Source organism: Elephas maximus, chromosome Y, assembly GCF_024166365.1.
Source record: "Elephas maximus indicus isolate mEleMax1 chromosome Y, mEleMax1 primary haplotype, whole genome shotgun sequence".
NCBI lineage: Eukaryota > Metazoa > Chordata > Mammalia > Proboscidea > Elephantidae > Elephas > Elephas maximus.
In genome coordinates this window covers 4030277-4035924 of record NC_064847.1, presented here as the reverse complement: position 1 = coordinate 4035924, position 5648 = coordinate 4030277, and the positions used below count along the sequence as shown (strand labels likewise).

At 52.2% G+C, this 5648-nt stretch overlaps 1 pseudogene; it reads left to right on the top strand.

The window, feature by feature from the left end:
- Nucleotides 1-1403: 1403 nt before the first annotated feature.
- Nucleotides 1404-4913, top strand: LOC126069844 (testis-specific Y-encoded protein 2-like; annotated as a pseudogene).
- Nucleotides 4914-5648: the final 735 nt, after the last annotated feature.

Below are 5648 nucleotides of genomic sequence, written 5' to 3'. Positions count from 1 at the left end.
TGGCTCTTTCTCTGTTGAGTGAAAGTCAGAGAGAATGGCAGAGAGATTTGGAAGGAATCTGTGCAACTAACTATGCCTACACCCTGCTTTAGAAAATATAATAGAGATTAAGCAGAAACCTGTGGAACGTTACTTCATAGTCTTCCTATTACTCGACAATAAAAAAAAAAAAAAAAAGGGAAAACAAAAAGATAAATGAACTCAGACAAGAAAATGAAAAGGGCAGACAGATAAAACAAAGAAGGATTTTAAATGCTAATGTGGAAACCCAAGTCCTTCTAAGGTTTCTGACTGAAAGGTAGTAAAGTGGTCCCTCAGGTAGTTTTCCTGGGAATAATAAGCAGGGTGTGTTGATCCAGACTTCAAAATACTTGGCTTGCAGTTTCAGATCTAAAAAAGAAATATGACTGAGCTTCTCTAAGGTTTAAGGATTGAATCAACAGGACTTCAGCGGGTTTGGTTTGGGTTCTCAGCCGCCCTCACTGCCACCATTTCTGTCTAACAAGCAGGCTGATGGGGGAGGGGCTTCACGGCCGCGGTAGGTGGTGTTGAGGCTCCACAGGGAACATGATGGGGAGAGCTTGGAAAGAGGATGCTTCCCGCCACAACCAACAACGCGAGATTGCCTGCGAGCAGTTCTCCTGGAGATCAGATGTGACAGGAGGGTTTCAGGCTGGGTGGAGTGAGGAAGCCCTATGATGCAGGCTCTCCGCATGGGGCACCACGTCATGAGTTGTCCCCAACTGAAGAGCCACGCACAAAACCTGTTGCCCTCCATTGATTTTCACTCATAGCGACCCTAGGAGACAGAGTAGAAATGCCCCATAGAGTTTCCAAGGAGCGCCTGGTGGGTTTGAACTGCCGGCCCTTTGGTTAGCAGCAGCAGCACTTAGACACTACGCCACCAGAGTATCCAACTGAGGACGGAGAGACAAATGAGTACCTCTGGAGGTAGGCACAGTAGAGAGGCCCCACCATGTGCCTGTAGGTGCAGCCTGGACCTCCTGCAGCGCTAATGACCAGGGTCCAGCCACGTTCCATCTGGAAAGCCAAGATGACCCCCTCTGTCCTGTGCAGGGCGCCCTCTGCAGGCTGGGGCCCGGTAGTGCAGAGGCTGCCCTGAGTCTGATCGAGGCAAGGGGCGGGGTAGGAGTAGGAGCAGTCTCCGCCCCTGGCCGTCACTGATTGGTTGCCTTTGGCGACGTCGCCAGTGGCGCGACAAGGCCCGTTCCCGCCAAGTGCCGAGAGTCTCTCCACAGAGACCTGCGGGCACCCAACGTCGCTCTCCACGAGCGGAGAATTCTGAGAAGAGCGGCTGACCAGGGCCAGGTCGGTCCACTGTCGCCGGGGGGTCTTCCCCCCCAGCCCCACCCGTGACACCCGCCTCAGCGGCCACTAGCCCCATGGCGAGTGAGGCGCGGCCTGGGGAAGGCAGGGCTGCCCCGGGAGGTTGGGAGGACCTCGGCCTTCGAAGTGGTCCTTTTGAAGGATGGTTCCCAGGGTGTCCCGGGGAGCAGCCCCCGGAGAGCTGTAGCGCCAAGCCGCAGCAGGTCGCAGCTGGTGCGCAGGCGAAGGACCAGACGCCTGAGGAGGCCGCCATCTTCTGTGGGGTGCTGGTAGAGGAGAGCGGGGTCTGGGGGGAGAGAGCGGAGGCTCATGAGGAGGTGGTGGTGGTGGTGGGGGACGTAATTGAGGAGGTGGAGGTAGTGACCGTGGGGGACAAGGAAGAGCAGGAACAGGCGGAGGAGCAGGAGCAGCGCGAAGAGCCCGAGCCCAAGCAGGCCCAGCCATCGCCTGCACCCTGCAGCCTCGGGCGCTCCCTGGAGGCCCTGGAGATTATTCAATTAGAGCTGAACGCCTGGAACACCAGAGCCAACAGGGCCTACTTTTGCCTGCGGCGTAAGCTGTTGCAGACTTGCAAGCCATACCTGGACCAGAGAAGACTCATCATCCAGTGCATCCCCGGCTTCTGGGCCCAAGCAGTATCCTTACTTGGTTTGTCTTCCGTTGGCGTCTAAGGCTGGGGAGGGGGGTTGAGGGCTTGGTGTAGGAAAGGGGGGTGGGGCTCATGCAGACAGTCCAGGGAGGATTTGGTGGTGGGAGAGTCCCCTGCTAGCAGCCACCCTAAGAGGACCGTGATCAAGGGACTGCCTTTAAACCCTTAGGCCATGTAGTGAGCAGGGCAAAACTTCCCAGGAAGTAGGAGCAGAGTCCACAGAGAGCAGAAGAATCGCTCAAAGGACCAGAGCCCATGACCGCGCTTCTTCACCAATTTGTCACTACGGCTGGGGCAATGCTAAAACAAAGGTCCTCCTCACAAGTCGGCTTTGCCTCCCAGTTCTTGTCCTTCGCATGGACCCAGCTTCCGGACACACCACACGCAGGTGTTTCCAGTGTCAGGGCCGCCCTCAGCACACACACACAACAGAGGAGACGGATCCGAAGCTGACAGGCGGCTGACTGCAAGTGAGCCTGCAGACAGCTTCAGATGAGCACAAAGCCCAGCGATCCAGTGCACCAGGAGGGACCATGGTTAGGGGCAGGCAGGGTGGCTGTGGCAGGACCTCCAACTTTAGCCACTGTGCTAGCCAGGTGTGTTCACCTCCTTTGAGGGCTTATGTCGCCAGCCATTCATACTCCTTGACCCAAAGCAGATTGTGAACCACCCGCAGATATCGGCCATGACCAGTGAGTTTGAGGAAGACATTCTCAGCTACTTGACCAATTTGGAGGTCAGTCCCAGGAGTCGGGTGGGGGAGGGGAGCGGGAAAGAGTCCATCCCTGCAAACAGGCAAGGGCAGGTCTCCTGAAAACACCTAACACCCTGCCCCTCCACTCCTTTTGTCCAGGTGCAGGAGTTCAGAGGCGCCGAGAACCACTGCAAGATCATGTTTTTCTTTGAGAGCAACCCCTATTTCCAGAATGAAATGATCATTAAGGAATATGAAGTTAACGTCACAGGTTAGAGGTGGCAATCTGCATGGGGTTTGAGAGTGTGAGCGGTAAGTCCAGGACAACAAGATGCAGCCCCTTCCTCTCATCATTTCATCCTCCCCCCACAACCAGGATACAGGGCCTCTCATTCCACTGCAATCCAGTGGTTGTGGGACTATGAACGTGAGTCCCGCTGCCGCAGACAGCATGACTGCAGGCTTCACTTCTTCAGCTGGTTCTCTGACCACAACAGCCCAGGGTCTAACAGGATTACTGAGGTGGGTGCCTGCGGATAACACCACAAATGGTCTTAGGGGGTTCCCCTGCTGCTAGGGCAAAGGGTCTGAGCCGTGGCTTGACCCATCCTTTTCCTGTACCAGATCATCTGCAAGGACCTATGGGTCGATCCCTTGCGGTACTACCTGAGGGACTAAAGGACCAGAAGGAGGAGTGGAGAGGACATCAGGTAAGAGCTCAGGGGGGTAGAGGGCTGAAGTGAGTGCTTTTGGGGACGAGGGACTGTAATTTCTCAAGCGGAGGAGTTGCAGCCCTGAAGCACACAGGCAGACAGTGAGTCACCCCAAGACATTCGGGGAGTCAGTCTGAGACATGCATACCGGAGGGCTGTAGTCCAAAAGAGCTGAAGGCTAGGGAAGCTTTACCCCAGTAGAGGCACTTGGATTGGATTCTCAGGGATGCCTAGCAAAGTGCCACACAGCGGGTGGCTTTAAACAACAGGCAGTGCCTCAGAGCCGTGGTCCAAATTCAGAGAGCCTGCCAGGTTCTGTTGGAAAGCTCTAGGGGCAGATCCTTTCTTGTCTCCCTCAGCATCTGCTGGCCCCAGGGTTTTCTTGTCCTGTGGATTCATCTCCATATGGACACCATCTCTCTGTTTGTCTCTCTGTACCTCTTCTCTTTTATCAGGGCTTCCCTCAGATGGGGATTGGGACCTACAGTCCTGATGCCTCTCCTCAGCAATGATGTCTTCAAAGACTATTTTCTAGACCCGGTCACGGTCACTGGTACCTGGGGTTAGGACCTCAACGTAAACTCTGGGGGATGCAGTTCAATTCATTTTGGAGCGTGACCAGCCGAGACAACTCTGACAGAAGCAAAAAGGATCTGAGAACCCCTTCTCTGAACTGTTGTCCCAAGGCTGTCAAGCCTCCCTCAGGCCTGCAGCAGGTTCCTGAGGTTGAGCTCAGCATGAAGGAGGCCCCTCCTGCCATCCTCCCAAACCACACCACCAGATCTTACCCACTGTCTCACACCATTGTCCCCTCATCTCTTCTGCTGTGATCATTGGAATCTTTTTTGACTTTTCTGCTACATATGTGTACCCTCCCACAGCCATCCTGAGAAGACAGGCCACCTTGCACAGTTTAGCAAGGGCAATTTTTCAGTCCTGGTGGGAGCAATTTAATACATCCTATGGGGGAAAAGAAGAGTTTTTCCAGGGCAGCTCAAGGCATTTCACACAACCCGTTAAAAAATTTTCAGGTTAATAAACAATTTTAATGAGTGTTTGTGTTTTCCATTCGCATCCTTTTCTCTCTCTATCTCTCTGTCTTTGTGTGTGTATGCGCGTGTCTCTAGGTCTGTCTTCTAGGGCACCCAGGGCTTTTACCATAGAGTCGATGGAGCATCAAACTACTCAAACAGCACATACCTGGAAGCCAGTGCAGAGGAATAGTCAACTTGGTTCTCACTGCTGCCCTGTCATAAATGAGGTTGGGATGAGGGTGTGTGTGTGACAGATGTGAGCCTGCGATAACCCCGGAGTGTCCTGCTGTTGAAGTGCACATGGAGTAGTGTGTGTATCGGTGTGAGCGTTTGTGTGTGCATGTGTGGGCTTGATGAGTAAACCGTCAGATCCCTCAGAGCTTTCAAATTTGTTGTCAGGAAATTGCCAGTGTGTGCTGGAGTCAGGCTACCGAGTAAGAGAAAGGAATTTCTGCATGTTCTGGGATTCCAGATGAAGACTCGGCACTTTCTCCTAGGGCAGGGGCTGGGGACCAGTGGAGAGCGCAGTGAGGCCATTCAGTTGTGGTCTTCAGAATTTTCAAAAAAGAGTGAAAAGGTAAAGGAGAGGGTCTGGAGCCCAGCTGGCTAACAGGCTGGCAAAGCGTCAGTTGCTTGCTCACTTTGCCTGCATAATGCCTGACCCAACATCCTCAGCCCAGGATATCTTCAGACTCATCAACAGAACACACACTGGAGAGCACCTTCAAATTCAGTTTGATGTTCAACAAAACATACCCCAAGGCCTATGCCTGCTAACAGGATCTGTGCTGCTGGCCATACTTGGGCAAACTCATGTGTAATGTGTTGGGAGAGAATGCATGAAAAGGAGACCGAGGTGCAAATGTTTTAATGATTTCCTTTCAGAATGTATATCTCTGGTGCAGAGAAATATACTGGACTTAGTTCGTTTTGATATTATGTCCTACAATTTTAACTTATTTACTATCACTGATGCTGTTTGTTGTTTTGCTTTTTTGTGAATTTTATAGAATTTTTTTTATTATAAGTTTATGTTATATATGGAAGGAGATGGTTTTACTTTTTCACTTCTAATTTGATGCCATCTGTATCTTGCTAAATTTCTCTGGCTAGAGCTTTGGCCGTACTGTTGAATACAAATGGCAAAAGCAGGCATCTTACTTTTGTTCTTGGCAGTAATGGGGTGCTTCTAGTATTTCTCTATTGAATAT